General features: G+C 32.6%; 1 long non-coding RNA gene across 3 annotated transcripts; it reads right to left on the reverse strand.

Moving 5' to 3' along the window:
* Window positions 1-3,652: 3,652 nt before the first annotated feature.
* LOC139505015 (uncharacterized) lies at window positions 3,653-16,925 on the reverse strand. Of its 3 annotated transcripts, XR_011659496.1 has the most exons (6): window positions 16,797-16,925; window positions 8,700-8,894; window positions 7,913-8,099; window positions 7,650-7,709; window positions 5,703-5,815; window positions 3,653-4,696 (listed from the first exon to the last, which is right to left on the reverse strand). It is a non-coding gene; the product is annotated as an uncharacterized lncRNA (long non-coding RNA). The 3 variants fall into 3 exon arrangements; XR_011659494.1 differs by lacking the exon at window positions 7,650-7,709; XR_011659495.1 differs by having other exon boundaries at window positions 7,650-8,099.
* Between the last annotated feature and the right edge of the window lie 485 nt (window positions 16,926-17,410).

A 17,410-nucleotide genomic window follows, 5' to 3' on the forward strand; every position in this document is an offset into this window, starting at 1 on the left:
AATGAGCCTGAACTGTACACATAGTTATGCATTATAGTATTGGAACAGCGATTTCATTGCTGGCATTGTACAATTGCCGTGAAGCGTTTAATAATGAGCAAATCACATTGTCCACAAGACATATAGAACGCATGATTGTCAGTCGGATCCAGTGTTCGAAGCTATTTTAGCTTAATTTGTGAGAGCTGCATTTTTACTGTTAATTTATTGAACCTGCTACACAAGGATTTACAGGAAACGGATCTTTTTTAGTTACTTTGTATGGTGTTTAACGTAAAATTGGACCTATATTTCAACAATATCAAGACAAGAATAAGGTGTAATACATTGAACTTGTATATTTTTTAATAGTGGCAGTGCTGTTGAGAGTTTTTCGCAATTAGCACACATTACCCGGCCACAATTTATTACACTCGCAAGCCAGCTTTGACAATAACGTAAATATTATGATATCTCCGGAAACGGCTACGTGTGTCTGGTATGATATATAGTAAAGGCCACACCTGGAAGATCAAAACAAAATAAGCATCAATACAAAAAAAGAAAACAGGAAAGGACAACAATGATATACCCATCAATAATAGGCAAACGACAAACCAAGCCCTCTTCACGACAAATCTTTGCCAGATCGACCTGTTCCTATCAAATTATGGAAATTGATATAGTTTGGTTACATAGCGTGTTGTTCAATGATATTTAGACAAAATTATGAAAACGTCATGCAATTAGGGTAGTGGAAAATTCACATACAACAATTTTCACTTTCGCTCACAGATGAAGTTCGGCATAATTATAATGCTGCAGGCACATATTAAGTGGCAAATGCTTACCTACTCGTACACTCATAACCAACATCTTCATTAAATATAGTGCATAATTACTCAGTTATATATTAGGTATCGTCCGTAAAGCAAATGATTTTTGTTGTCTTGTCCTTGGTGTGTGGGTGGATTTTTTTTTCACTGTTGTCATTCGTCGTTATTCCGTTTAATAAAGAGATGTGGACGTGCAAAAAAATAAAACCTGCTTAATACCGTCATAATTTTTCGGACAGCTGCGTTAAGAACAAATGTATTTGCTTATTGTTGTCACCTTGTATAATGATAGTGGTCAACTGTGGACGTTGTGTTTATAAATTTCAGTTTCAGATGCTTTATAATGTTTGTGCTATTTGCTCTCTATTCTTTTGAGATGGGCGGATGCTGCAATATAAAAATCCTGGAGGTCCCCCTCTCAATTATTGTCTTGTATGTTTCATACTCTCATAAACAGCCAGACAATTATTGCAACAACATTTATACATTATAAATAATCTACATGGACATTAAAAGTCTACCAGATATTGCAAAATCGTATGCAGAAATTAATAATAGACATGACCAAGACATAGCACTCTCTCAATATGTTAAAAATTAAAATAAACACGAGTCTCCTGGTATTCTGTAATGGTTCACCTAAGCATTTGGCAACCCCTTATCATGTAAGGGACATAACATTTTATGCAATTTACATTTATTTATTTCGAGATGTTCTGGAGATGGAAGTTCAAAATGTCTTCACCAATCAGACAGGTAGCTTAATTCTCGGATAGAAACTAGGTATCGCACGTATGTAATACTGGCAATTTCAAACACAAGGTAATAGAGAGTTGTTTCAATAAATATGTGTACAAAATCTCTTTTCCACAACATTTCTATGCTTGTCTTCCACCAATTCTATGTTTGTAAAACAATTAGTTTAAGGGGGTTCAATTTATCTTCTTGTATTTGAGAACAACATTTGTATGTTTTTTTTCCTTTCAACATTTTGAAATGGGGTCATGATAGAACTATTAATTTTCCGCAAATTTGGGTATGGATTGGCCATTTGGTTGCTAAAAAGATATTTGTTTGATTGGAAACATTGCTTATTTGCACATCAGCCATTTTCGCAATCTAGGATAGTAGACTGGATGATCACTCATAGACTTTTTGGTAAAAACAATTTTTGTTCCACTTACTGGTTCTGAAGAAGAATTTTTTTCTCACATTTCTTAATTTCAACAAATGAGAGGCCTTGGTGGAAATCTCAAATGGGGGGAAAGGTTACCCTACATTATTTTTTTGAAGAACACCTAGATGAGTATTCAAGCAAAGTTTTGTGTAGCTCTGCACAAGTCATTTTTGAGAACAAGATGAAAATGTGAAAAAGTTAACAAAATTAAGACAACAGCGAACAAAAAGTGATGAAAAAACCTGAGCAGTTTGCACTGGTAAAAATTTATATGAAAACTGGACCATGAAATTGAGGTTTAGGTGAAACAACACATGTCCATGTAGCATGTTCTTATCAGGATGCATCAACTTAACAAATATTTTTGACCTACCAGTAGTCTGTGAACATGACAAGTGCATGCAAAGTTTGTGTGAATAATGCCTGTGTGACATACACCCATCAGGATGCATCAACACTCCAATCCACTTCTTGTTTACATGGATTTATACTCAAAGAGAAGCAGCAAAACATATTCTTTTTTCTTATTAAATTTGAAGGAAACTTTTTGCACCTTCAGCAAATATATACTTGATAGGTCCCGACATTTTAGGCATGACAAATTTTTCATGTCTACAGTGGGTGAAAATAACTTAGTTAGCACAATGTTTACCAAAACCAGATTTTAAAATATATATTTATATACAGATAGGGTGTCCGGTGGTTAATGATGATTTAAAAAATCACTGTCTCCGATGGATCCTAGTACCAGAGACTTTAATATAAACTGTAACCCAAGATTCCTGGTGTGTGCAAATCATAAAATTTTTGAAGTATGATATAGGAACATCATTTTAAATGATGTCATTGTAGCGTCATGCCTTAACCGGCATGCTTTGTGTGCAGGTCAAGGTCCTCCCAAGGGGTCATAAAAAATTTACCATATATATACAGATATATGCATGTTTGAACAGATATATACATGTTTGGGTATCAGAGTTTGATTATTTACTTGTTTCCTCTATTTCAAATAAGGTCAATATCAATTTCTGGTCAACATTTGTATAGGTTAATAAACATAAAAGACATGGTTTCACAAACATTTAGACATGGCATAAGTTTATCATTTTTACAGTGAATTAAATGTACCTGTCCCTAACATAATAAATGCATTGTATTGGAAAGTTCAATATATTTTATCTTCAACAATAGGCTAGCATTAACAACTCGGATGTGCACTGGGGTGGTATAATTGTCATTTGCAACTTTGTCCAGACACATTAAAAATGAACTACTCATGATTTGTTTGTTTGAATGGTGTTTTACGTCAAATGAGCAGTATTTCAGCTATATCATGACGAGAACAAGGTGTAGTGCATTGAAATTGTCTGCTGTGACTAGACCAGCACGCTGAGCTGGATTTGTTTCAACAGTGCTAGCACACTGGAGAACTGCCCGCAGTTAGACAGACACCCCACTCAGACACATTATACTGATTCTGAGCCAACCAGCCGTTGCTCTCACAACTGAATGCCACATGCTTGGCGGAAAAGCAGCAACTACTTATTTTTAAGTCTTCTGGTTTGACCCGACCGGGGATCAAACCCTGGTCTCCCACTCTTGAAGGCGAGCACGCTACCAATTGCGCCACAGAGTGGTTATAACTAATTATGACAGAACATTTAGTAAATATTTAACAATTGTATTATAATTTATCAAGCATTTACCCTGTGTAAACAAATCCTAAATTATATCTTATTACATAAAATACTTACAAAAATACATCAGGAATTGGTTATGACTAATAAAAAATTAACTCTACAATACAACACAAGAACTACAATGTGATAACATATGTTCTATAAATAAGTTAATATTAAGCTTTAGTTTGAAAACATATCTAAAAAAGGAACATGGATGGCCATGTCCACATAAAGAGAAAAACTACAAGAAAACAATGCTAATTTCAGTGTTTTGTTTTATAATAACCCCAAAATACATAACCTTCATTTTCGTCCTTTTAAGCATTGTCCACAATTTAGCTCAGGATAATTTTAATATTAAATGAATAACATTTTTGTTTTTTAAATATTTTCTCACTAAAGTTTTAGAACTCTAAAACAAGAAAAGTCTTATCCCTTATGTTTTAGTTTCCCTGCTTACTTTTAATATAAGAATTAGTTGATCAATACTTAAAAATTCTGTTACAGTAGTAAAACTTAATGCCCCTCACACCATAATACAAATAAGACCATGACAAAATAATCATAATCTATACCAAGATACTGGTTAAATGGGTCTCAATTAATATCCTTTTTATTTTAAAATATTAAACTACAGCATTATATTGCACTATTAACACTATTGTACAATATAAAAGTTTGTATAACAAACTTTTGTTCAGGAACAATTGTTTTTATGTTATATTGTTTCCAATTTATGTATTATATATTGTAACATAGAGGAATAGCAAAACAATATTTGTGTTTGAATTGTCTCCCTTGATAATGCTTACACTACATGAAAACAGAGGTTCCAGATACATTTATGCACAATATGCGCAACAAGTTAACACCATTATGTGCTTATCAGATGGACTGTACTGATATAAAGTTAACCTTCCAACATTAAGCTGTCATCATTATTAAAAGACAAGAACAAAATTAACTTCCATTATTATTTGTCATGTTCAATATCTCTTAACATACATCATCTTCTCCATTATCTGAAATTATAAAAATATATATATATATATATACAATGTTTCAATGCATTGTCAATATTTGAAGTAATGTATTAAATAAAGGTAACAACTGTGTGACTGGTTAAGGTTTTTGAAAATCATAGTTGCCTATGATGTTTACTAAATTTTTTCTCAACAAAAATAATTTTTGCCTCAAAATAAGGTAGAAGTTCTGATTTTACATACAATTGTTATAAGCAACAGTTTTGTTAAATTGAAACAGAATATTTTATGATGCAATGTGTTAATGTGGTATAATGTTAACATGTTGATTTTCTCACCAGAGCCTTGGCTCAGGTGATGTTTGCCATCACTCAGGTGTCCATTATCAACACTTTAATTTTGGTGCTCCAGAACAACCGGGACAAATTATACAAAACCTAGCTTAGGTTCTCCTTGGACAGACCTCTTTCAAAATGTTGTCTGCTGACATTGTTTGTGTTACAAAATGACAACATAGGTCTTTGTTTGGTTAAAAATTTGACATCTTAATAATAGCCACTGTTTCAGATATGTTTGTTTGTTTGTTTGTTTGATTGATTGGTGGTTTACGCCACTTTCAGCAATATTTCAGCTATATCATGGTGACCAGCTTTACTGACGGAGGAAACCGGAGTACCCGGAGTAAACCGCCGACCTTGGGCAAGTAACCGGCCAACTTTTTCACATATGGGTGGAAGTCGAGTGCACCCTTTTTTGTAATATACAAAGCGGGGGTTTCAGATATGCAAATTACCACTGTTTTCATTTAATTTGAAAAAAAAATATTTTGTAATGTTATAAATCAATATTTTCAAAATGTTATAAATTTCGGTGGATAGTTGTTTATGTACATAAGAAAAAGAATACATCCTTGCACACTTCCCTGTGGAACTCCAGATATTACTGCTAAGTTGTCAGATGTTGTGTATTCAAATACTGCTGTTCCATATTCATATATTGATATTATACACTTAAAACAATATTAAAAGAATACTTCTATACTTACAATTTCAAATTTTGTATTATCATAATTATATGTTCATTGTGGTAGTAAAACTGTTTCACCAACATACACACTATGTCACTATGTGAACTATACAATAATCATACAGTGGTATCCTACAAAAACATTTGTAAAAATAAATAATGACACTTAATTAAAACATTACTTCAACAAGGATTTAGGTTTCATAAACTGTTGGCTACTTTCCGAAAATTTTATAACAAGTATGAACATCTTGTAATTAAATATAATGTAACCCGTAGACAACTTATCTCAGAAGGTGTTTCGCATCCTAAATTTTATGGCAATGTTGTAAATAAATGTAAAAAACTGAAAAATCAACTTTCAAGACTGGGTAAAACTTTAAAATCTTATGTTTGTAAAGGATATAAACATGATATTTTGGTTGTATCGGTTAATTTAACACTATGTTCCAATGACTTGAAGATTCTCAATAAATACTGGCCTCTCACTAAAACTGCCGATTTCAATTTATTTTGATGACTGAATGGCACCAAACCAATCCCAATTGGAGTGTAATTTGTGATAATTTTTCAATTTGGACAGTTTTTATACCAACAGATATATTAGTCTTAGCTAGCTTCCAGTAGTTGCGAGCACAATTTGACCCTGCTTTTGTTTGTGATTATTGTAATTATTGTCTTTTTATATTATTTGTGTATCAGTTTTACAGTACTGGCTATTTTAAATCTATTCTTATTTTTTGCATTCGATAAGTTTCAAGATCAATAAATGACGCGTCTAGCGTCAAGACTTAGTTCACCTTTAATCACCATCACAATAGGCAGTGATTTAGCACTGTTATAAATATATTTTATTAAACTTATTAAATTCCGGTTATGATTGCCTTATTTTATTTTATAATATGTTTAAACAGGTCCCGTGGACGCTTGGGATGGTTTATTACATACCCACACACAACGTGTTCAAATTGACAGTACACACTTGGCTTGTACTTGCCTACTTGTTTCTTTATAGGCATACTACGTGTGGTTATGAGTCAAACTCGTCTCTACTTAGTGTATTTGGGACTGGTTTAAATCTATTTTTGTGTTTTGGCATTTTGTAATGTAGGTGTTCTTCAGTTTTTTAATGCTTTTATTTGATTTGTTGGTTGTTATAGTATGAGGTCGATATTGTTGACTGTATACTGTGCAGGTATCTTATTGTGTGTCTTTCAGTGTGTGTGTTTGAATTTGGTCGGGAATATAATGGAGAGGTTTGAGTACTCACTAACCGGTTCAATCCAACTATTCCACTGGTGGAATACCTGTACCAAGTCAGGATTTCCCGGCTTCTTGTTGTCTTGTCTCTGTCTCTATATTTGTGCTTTGAGTGAGGTTGAGTGTTGGGGAGTTGTTTAGGTGTGTTTTGATGTTTTGTGTGGCATTGTAGTCATTTGCTGTTATCCCCTTTTTTATATCACAAGTATATGCCCCAAGTACAACAATATGTTGAACCAAGTTTTTTTTTCAGAAAATCTCATGAATAAGAATGGGTTAGAATCCAACATACTTGATCCTTTAGTATTATCTACATGTATAATCCATTATAATATTTGTAATCTACAAGTAGGTAATGCCTTTCAATAAATTATGCAAGTTATGAAAAGGTGTTAATTAAATGTCATTTGTTTAAATAATGTTGCTGTCAATAATTGGCTTGTGTCATATAGCTGAAATATTGCTAAGGTTAGCATAAAGCAACACTAAATCAATATTTTCTGTTGTTTTGGTGTAGATTTTGCAATCAGAAATAATTTTAAATACATCTCCACATAGTTCTTCATATATTTGTTTATACTATTTTGTACCTTGTTTAAAATTTAACTATTACATGTATATAGATGATGGTTCTAACCTTCTAGGGTGAATAAAACACATAATATCAAGCAATATATTAAACACATTTCCACTCAGATATTCTTACGTGATACAACATGGCAAAATCAAATCATCCACTATTCATTAATAGCACATGTGATATTGTCTAAAACATAAATATAAAATCTATATAATTAAAAGTAAAACTTATTTGTTTTTCAAATAATAAAAAATATACCACACACGTCAAACAGACTTAAACTAACTCATGCTAGGCACATTCTTGAGTTACTTTGCTGGTGATATATTCTTGATAATCAATAAGACAAATTAGTTATACTTTAAAAAATACAGATAATAACAACTTACTGTTCATTAATAATTATAAGGTAATACAGGTGTTCAATCTAACATGACCTTTGACAAACATCCATGTCCATTTAAATGTTCAGTGAATTCTCTGTGTTGATGTCTCTTGGGAGGACTTCCATCATAGATACATGTGCAGTGGCATATACATGTACTTGTATATAGGAGCAAACAATAACAATGTTAGCTGTATAAGAAAAAATAGAAAGTTTTGTAATTGTAATCTTACAATTATAAATTTTACTTGTAATTTTACTTGCAATTTTTTAATAATTGTAAAATTATTGTAAAAAAAAAGTATGATGTTTTTTTGTAATTGCTTTTTTTGTACAGTAAATGTAATTAAATTACCATTCAAATAAAAAAGAAAACATGCATGTGTCAATTCTCTGAAATGGAAGCAACACAAATTAATACTTCTGATGTGCTAAAAACAATAGCAAACAGCATCAAAATGATCATATCTCGTTTTGTTTATATAGATTAGACCGTTGGTTTTCCCGTTTGAATGGTTTTACACTAGTAATTTTGGGGCCCTTTATAGCTTGTTGTTCGGTGTGAGCTAAGGCTCCGTGTTGAAGGCCGTACTTTAACCTATAATGGTTTACTTTTTAAATTGTTATTTGTATGGAGAGTTGTCTCATTGGCACTCACACCACATCTTCCTATATCTATATACCTTAGATGAAAGTTGATGTCAATTAAGACAGACACATATCAGATGTTGAGTCAATCCCAACAATTGTCTTTTATGCAAACATACATTTTAAACATATACAATAATTACCTTGCTACATGTACTTCATCAAACCATGGATACACTTTTGATGTCCTGTTGCAAAACTTTATCAACTAGTAAACTTGAGGCTCATGGTTTACACACACAAATTTTGGTGAACATCATGAGGTTTGATGAAAGTGTAGTGGAAGCAATTTCACAATTCATGTTAATGATATCAAATCACACCATAAATATATTAGCCTAAAAAATAAAAACAGTAAAAAATATACATATTTGAAGGACTATTTGCAATACATGTATGTTTATCCACACAGTTTTTAGGCAGCTATAATTTATTATTTGATTGTTACCTTTTTAGTGTCACTGTGCTAGTTATTTGTGCACTTATCATACATGTATGTAAAAAGTATAATTTATCAATGGAAAATTGAAATACTAACCTGCAAAAGGTTCTATAAATATACATATTAAATTCTTTCAATACATGTAGTATGATGTACATTGCACATATTTTTTAATGCATACTGTTTACATGTAAGTACAGTATATTATTTTATGCTTTCATGATACACTCATGTACATCAGTGAATTAGTGGTGGTCCAAGTCCGTCAGTAAGTTTTTAAGTCCTTGAAGTGTATATGAAAATAAAAATAGTTTAAGAATACATGTAGGTATTATTGTGTTAAATTATGCATAAATTTAATGCTTGATAACTAATTATTTTTTTATAACTTTAAATAGCACTGGTGCTGCAAAACTGGTGGTACCTTTCATCCTTGCATTATTTTAATTAATATTATGAATAGAGTGAAACCAGGACATACACATTCATTTTATTCTGAACATATGTGTAAAGTTTCATGACCCTAGCCTTTAAAGTCTTTGCTTAAACAGAAACTCGGACGTAAAACTGCATTTTGAGAAATTATGTTAAATGAACCATGACTTTTGGGTCAAGGTCATCTTATTTTGTCATGGGTATGTGCGTAATTTTATTTTGCACCTACTGGTAATGTTTCATGACCCTAGCCATAAAAGTCTTTGAAAAAACAGAAACTAAGACGTAAACTTAGAAAATTTCAATGTTCAATGAACCATGAAGCTGAGGTCAAGGTCATCAAATTTTAGTATGGGCAAGTTCCAATTTTTGTTTCTGAAACAATAAGCTAGGTTTCATGGTTCTAGCTATCATGGTCTCTGAGAAAACACCTCGGACGCGGACATGGACGCCGGGGGTAGTACAATAGTCCTTCACAACTTCGTTGAGGCGGACTAAAAAGGCAATAGTTTGTAATTAGGGAAATTAATTTAAAGTTATGAAAAATTTCACAAACATATAAATCAGGTCTTGTAAAAGCATTGGCATAAAAATATGATTTTTTAAAAAGTTAGTGATAAAATCAAAACCCTGGTCTTCGGCTACATGTACATGTACTTGTGAATGTACTTTTTGATTAATACTTTGAGCACATTGTGTAAAGGTTAAACTTTAGTGTATAACATTTTCATTTTATTATAACAGATACATTTATATGTATCTCGCTGTGAAATGTTTTTAAAAGTTTTGTTGCATATACAAAAATGTACATGTATCTATATGAGTTATGGTTGCAAAGGGTCAGATGTCACAAGCTAAAAACAACTAAATACTGTAGCTACACAACTATAAATGTCCTGTAGTATCACATATACTTCTTATCTATCATTCTAAGGCTATCAAATGTACAGTCGGGTAATGACGTACAGGTATAGTATACACCCCATTTAAAAAGTATAACAAAATGTGTAATTCAATCCAATGTGAGCACGACATCAACCATACACAACTATATTGTTGTCCAAGTATTTCATTTATATGACAGATATCGATATAGACTTTATTAAACAAATGTTCATTATATACAATACAAATCATCATAATGAACATGATGATAGCCACTAGAGCAGTCAAAGCTGCATGCATTTTTTTGCACAGATTTAATTATTATTATTATCATATATAGACCATTCTGATATCAATATATTTACTGTTAAATAGACTGTTATAAATTTTGTATGCAGTTAAATTTATATTACTAAAACAGAGACAGATAACAGCTTAGTACTGGTATAATGTTTCATTTGAGGGTGTTAATATTGCATTGGGTTGTTATAACCTAGTTTTAAAAAATTATGTAGTTATAAAAAATCAATGTATATTTGAATACTGTTTAATTTCATATTACATGTATTGTTTAGTTCTCAAAGATTTAAAGTATCAATTTCTCAAAATACTTTAACACAAGTTGTGTGTTTCTACACTGAAAAAAAGACAGTGTAACTGCAGGTATTGAGATTTAATCAAACTACTGTAAAAATGAAAAAAATATATAAAATAATAAACACTTTTAAGGTTTCAAACCGCCAAAGAATTTTACTGTATAACTCTTTGTAAATTTTGATTTTTCTACCCTCTTTCCTTTATTTACCTTAAGTTTAACTAGACTGGCATTATGATTTCCTCAAATGTATTTATGCCTTCTAACAGCTCTCAAAAAATCACCATAGGTTAACAAGCATATAAGAAAAGTCTGACATCCAGAAGTGACGGTTGTCAAAAATAAACAAACAATAGTTTCCCAAAATTCTTAATATACACATTTTGCAAATGGCTTTCATATTTTTTAAAACTTTAAATAATCTTTTATATTTGGATGTGAGTATTCCAGAATTAATTATCTTTCAAATAATACCAACTTTGTGGAAATACAGCTTGTGATACATTTTATACAGCAAATCACAGTAACTATTTTTTCTTAGTACAGTTTACTTTATGCCATCAAACTTCTGAGGGAAAGTGTTTTAGTGGTTTGAAACCTTAAGTGTGGCCTATATTATGAAAAGGTTGTGTCAGATATGAACAAAAATTTATTTCATGAATCTAATTAACATATGAGTACATTTTATGTATTTGTTTAAATCAAGATCACCATGACTTTGATAAACATAAAATTTATGTTGTTATACAAGTACATTGCACTTTTCCTTTCCAAGCACCCTTTTAAAACCTGATATTAAAAAATTCTGCATTACTTCTTGTTAACTGCAAGACTTTACCAAAAAATGCAACGTTGCATTAGATATGTACATTGTACATACATTGCTTACATTTATGTAAAATATTTCATATCTCAATTTTAAATGTAACAAATGAATGAATTGAAAATAAGAAATGTTAAAACAAAAAATTTAAAAGTGAATAGGGGCACCATGTAGAACTTTTAATTCAGGTGAGCCTGAGGCCAGGCCCATAATTTGGTTAAATTATTCCTGTTTTTTAAAATGGCTTTACAACCTTGTGAAATAATGAAAAAAACTACATTGTATGACTGCTACATACTGTATGTACATTGTACCTGTTATGTAGATAATATTAATCAATAAGCAGAAACTCAAATGAACTAAAGGTTCTGCGTACAATGTATATATATAGAGCATACATGTACCTGTGCTAATTGTTTTAATAATCTCAAACTAACGTTGCAGACTGTAACCAAACAAATTTTTATCAAGATTTTTGTTTTAATAATGAAAACTTATTTGATTTTTTTATTTATAATATAATATTAAGAAATCAATTCAAAATGATAATTACTGAAGAAGTTAAACTTTTTCAAACTCTATATGCAAAAATGAACAAAGATAAAATGTATAGTTTGAAATATTCGTATACATGTACATGTATGCACTCCCAAAATTTTGTATTTATGTCAATGTCGTCTATCTGTCTGAATACACAATGGTGTCCATGTCGTCAACATGCAGTATCAAGGATAATTAAAGATGTTGAGAATAAATAAATTAGCAAAATGTATACACACCCTTATATTATGAAAATTGAATTAGTCATTGAAAATATATATAAAATGGATCTTTTATTTTTTTGCCTTAATATGAGTATAAAAGCACCCTTTTTTCTTATCAATGTTGATTGAGATATTTTGTACAATGTCATATGCGAAGAAAATGATGGCATTGTGGTTTATACAAAACAACAATTGTGTATATATTGTATGTTAAATATTGAAGGAATACAGTATTAAGAGTTAGCGCTACCTACTTTTATCAGACACAATGGTTCCACAACTTAAGGCATACATGTTATATTTAATTAATGCTTATATTGTCATTTTCGCACCGTTGTCCTAAAAGGTATCATGCAAGTTGCACTTTATTAATTAAAGGGATAAAAATATAATCATAAATATGATTGTGAATAAAGAAATTGCAGATCAAATTTAAAATTTAAAAGCCCAGTTAAGTGTAATGTTAAACATTATAGTTTGCTTAAAATTATCGAATATTTCTAAAAATTTGATGTCATGTACAAGTTTGTGTTAATTAAATATAAAACCAGTTTTCAACAATATTGAATAGCAAAAAATTGATATGTGCAGATTAGGGGTACATGTTGTAATATTGATCAAAAGGTGTTTTAGATCAGGCCTGTATAGCAAACATTGAATGTGAAATTACTTTAAATTAAAATTAATACTGATTAAAAAATAAACTGCAAATTCTCAATACAATATTATATCTATATGTATTTATATTAAATCAACAGAAAGCAGTATGTAGAATAAATGTTATACAAGATATTGCTATACAGGCCTTACAAAAATTTCAAAGATCCTGTGCTCAAATCTTCCTGTAAATGGTCAACCTCAAAAGCTTCTGACTCGTTGTCATATTGCACATCATAAATTGTATCTGGGGCACCATCAACACCAGAAACTATGCTAGTAACAGTACCAGCATACCATTCTGATGTCCCTGAAGCCTCATCTATAATCCATTTGTGTGATATGCGGCGATTCAGAAATTTTGTCTTAGATTGACATTTACGAGAAGATTTGGCCACAGGAGCAGAAATTAAGGGCAACGGACTGTCAGGGCAACTTGCATGCCTTTTTCTGGGTTTTGCTTTGGGGCGTTGTTCAAACCAAACTCCAGGTTCGCGAATACCGGGCTGTTTTCGGTGACGCGGATGGACAAGTTCTGGTAAAAGAGCCTTAAAATAAAATGCCTTCAGTTTTGGAACCATTGTATTTACCCATAAATCAACATCTTTAATTATTCTAAGCACTACCATGTCAAAGGGATTGGTACGTCTTACAACAAAGTCACACCAGGAGCAATTCAATATATTCAGTTGCCCTTGTATCTGGTGGTAATGAGAATGGGATTTTTTAATGAAAAAATTCCCATTCTTCCGTTCAAGGGGGAAATTACTTACCTTCTGTGTGGCTTCAACAATAGACATAGTATTGTTATGCAAGACATTTTTTATTTCAATTAAGCCACACTCTCCCCCTTGAACAAAGACTTTGCCGTCAGTACTGGCACCAAGAAAGGGATGTTCCCTTGAAACGACCAATCCCATGTCCTCTATCCTAACCACGTTAATACAATTGACTGCCCTATTAAGGATATAATCCTTTTTTGAATTAGCTTCCTCTTGTAAACCCTTTCTAGTAAAACAATTACCACGAAAGGTTGAATACAAGAATCGTCTGACAAGAGGTTCAACCTTGATCCCAGGATTACGTCGCACAACATCACCGAAAGCAGATGCAGTGATCCGCTTACGCCTTTCCTCATGCCAGACTCCACTATGAGACTGTTCTTTGGTCTGGGTCTCTAGGGCAGTCAATACGGCCTCATCAACATTGATGTGCTTACCAAGGTATTCCTGAATATCAGCCTGCAGAGTGTCAGAACTAACATCAGGAATACATTCAAGGGCGTCTTTGCCATACTCAAGAGTAGACTTACTCTTGGCAGATACAGCAGCAGATTTAATTTTTCTTTGGTAAGCTCTGGCCTTGTATTCAGGGCGACTTTTGTACAACCTGTTCAAAAGAAGCTTCTTCGACCTACGGTTATAATGGATATCAAACCATTGACCAGCCTTAGTGCCAGTAACCTTCTCCCATACCGTTGGTGACCACTTAGGACCGAAATTTTTCCTAAGCCCACCACCATAGCATCGTGCATGCCATGAACCACGGTTTACCCTGTTGTAAAACTTGCCTCCGTCAAACTTTGCTCGGATCGACATCCAATTTTCGGCAAGATTGGTTGTCTGACAAGTTATCAAACTGCTGGCTTTATTTTCTAACCTTACAAGCAAACGCGAAATGTCTTGTCTTAAAACAGGGTCAACATGGGAGACAGGGTTTAAACTATCGCCTCGCGACTCCTCCTGGGCGGTCAAAGATGAGATTTCGGACCAAAGTGTACTTTGCTCATCTAAAACTGAAGCAATAACATCCTCATTGTCAGTGGGATTTGTGCTAATTTCATCCTCGACAACTGACTGTGATAACATACATAATAAAGTTTGATTTTGAGTGCATACATGTAAAGTTTCATTTGTGCTAGCTGATTCCTTCCTTTGCTTTGCTACCTTACAGAAATCGTCACTACAGTTTTCATGTATACCAAATACATGATTCACTGTATTAAGGATGTCATGCTTCAGTTTCCTTATAGCCAGCGGTCGATTTTCCTCTTGTGCTCGTCGACGGATAGCGCAGCGAATGAAACTGGTAATGCGTAATCGATTAGCTTTTGTCAACTTATTCTTTCCCTTATAGCTAGGCTTATCCATTACCAGTTGCTCAAGGTGTGAACGAAGACATTTACATGCGTGATTAGCACACTCTATTTTCTCGACACGTTGTCCCCAGACTGGAACATGCTGCCTTATTCGAGCTTCAACAGAGCTGTCACCATCGGCAACAAGACGCATATACCTTACACCATGTTTTCGTTCAGCCTCGAGAAAACCCTCGACAATGATGTCAGCCTCCATTGCCTGACTGCTGCCAGTCCAATTCATAAAGCACTCATGAGCTTTTGGAGGTACACCTTTTGTCTGGGCAGTTTTGCAGATGTAACAAAACTTGTTTCTCACACCTACGTGGAGAATTTTACCTGTTGCTGCGCCGATGATGATGGCCACGCCCCCTAAAGCATTGTAAGTATGCTTGTGCGCCCTTTTTGACCAGCCACCATCACAAATAACTGTTATTGCAGGGACACCCTGAAAAAAATCATTTCTATCAATAGCTAGATTTCTCTCTTCAATACCTGCAGCTAAAATGTCTTCTTGGAGGGTATCTAACCACCACTTGCTTATTTCTGTCTCTATTTTAGTAAATGAATTTGACGAAATACTTGGACAGCTAAAAGTTGCCATGGTTTCACCCAACTGGGCACCACCATCACCTGTTACCATGGAACCCCATACCCCTCGTACATTGACATCAAACATGTCATTGCTCAACATTGGGCTTGATGTGAACTTGAACTGCTTGTGACAACCTTGACACTCTGCAAACATAACACTAGCAAGACCAAGATTTCTTTCATCAAAAAAGAGCTTTAATGGTTCAATATCTTTCATATCACATACCTTTGGGCATTGAATTACATGCAATGTTATTTGTAATATGTGTTTCCTGAGTAGATCCAAGTTCAGTAACCTATAGCCTTCGGCTAGAACAGGTTTATTCTTACATATCTTTAACTTAAGACCTTCATTTGGTGGCAAAACAGTGTATGTAGGTGGACAAACAGACGGAAAGGAAGCATGCTTTGGTCTCAATATCATACGTAACCCCCCCTTCCCTGGCTTCACTCTGTACAGTGTACTTGTTAGACGATAGGGTTTACCACCAGCTTTACAGGACCTTCTTGCTCTGGTCATATTGAAAAATGACCTTATAAAGACTAAATAATAAAAATAAATTCTTCAAAATATCAATGTCAGTCTGTGGACCACCATACAAAATTGTAAATGTAAACAACACACATGGTTTGCTATTAAAATACATTTTTATTTGTTGGTTATATGCAAAACTGTTTTGAAATGCACAATAAGTACACACAATTATAGGGAAAAAAATATATAATAAAGGGAAAAAGTTTAATAGCAACGAGAGTTCTAAAAAAAGAAAATATGTCATCACGTGAACGTTGCCCAGTATGCACATTTCATTTTGATTATAGTGAAATAAAAAAGATCGGATAGGCCGATCAATATAATTTTTAGCTAAATAGACGAAGAATATGTTGTGTGTGTCTATTACCTATACCTTTTATATGAAAAGACTATTGATTTCATGCTAAAGACACAAATCCTTATCTTGTTTACAGTATCTCATTCTGTGTTTGCCTAATTGCAAGTACAGGATATTACTACACAAAATATAATCCCTACATACACAAGCAAAAATAGATTGAATTACTTTAGTTCGTATAAAATAAACCAAGCTCCGCATTAATATTTTTAAAAGAAGTATTATGCATGTTTTGTATAAAGAAATAATTACAATGTTATTGCATTGCACCAATAATTTTCAAGCGTAGGAATCTAATGCAATTTTTGATATAAATTTTGCGCTATTTTCACGTAAACACTCCAAAACCTTTTCACGGATTAATCAGGTTTTATATTGTATATATCTTAATAACGTGATAGATTTTAACTTAGAAAAATGTTAAAAATCAGGTTAAGTTTATATATTAAATTATAGCATATTTAAGAATTGTCGTAAAACCGGAAGTCAACTTGCGATAACAGATGCTTTGAAGAAGTGCAAAATGTGCACAGCAGAAAACGAAAATCAAAATTCCGGCTTGCCTTTGCCCTGACGAAGATGTTAAACTTTATAAATACAGTAAGAACACAATCCCAGCTTCCACACTC

Source organism: Mytilus edulis, unplaced genomic scaffold (genome assembly GCF_963676685.1).
Source record: "Mytilus edulis unplaced genomic scaffold, xbMytEdul2.2 SCAFFOLD_573, whole genome shotgun sequence".
Lineage (NCBI taxonomy): Eukaryota > Metazoa > Mollusca > Bivalvia > Mytilida > Mytilidae > Mytilus > Mytilus edulis.